Genomic DNA, 508 nt, shown 5'->3' on the forward strand with positions numbered 1-508 from the left:
AGCAAAGGAAACCATAAACAAGACGAAAAGACAACCTTCCGAATGGGAGAAAATATTTGCAAATGAAGCAACTGACAAAGGATTAATCTCCAAAATTTACAAGCAGCTCTTGCAGCTAAATATCAAAAATACAAACAACCCAATCCAAAAACGGGCAGAAGACCTAAATAGACATTTCTCCAAAGAAGATATACAGATTGCTAACACACACATAGAGAAAAGGGAACCCTCTTGCACTGTTAGTAGGAATGTAAATTGATACAGCCACTATGGAGAGTAGTATGGGGGTTCCTTAAAAACCTAAAAATAGAACTATCATACGACCCAGAAATCCCGCTACTGGGCATATACCCTGAGAAAACCATAATTCAAAAAGATTCATGTACCACAGTGTTCATTGTAGGTCCATTTACAATAGCCAGGACAGGGAAGCAACCTAAGTGTCCATCACAGACGAATGGATAAAAAGATGTGGCACATATATACAATGGAATATTACTCAGCCATA

The sequence above is a fragment of the Neophocaena asiaeorientalis genome, unplaced genomic scaffold (genome assembly GCF_003031525.2).
Source record: "Neophocaena asiaeorientalis asiaeorientalis breed wild unplaced genomic scaffold, Neophocaena_asiaeorientalis_V1.1 scaffold72, whole genome shotgun sequence".
NCBI classification, from domain to species: Eukaryota; Metazoa; Chordata; class Mammalia; order Artiodactyla; family Phocoenidae; genus Neophocaena; species Neophocaena asiaeorientalis.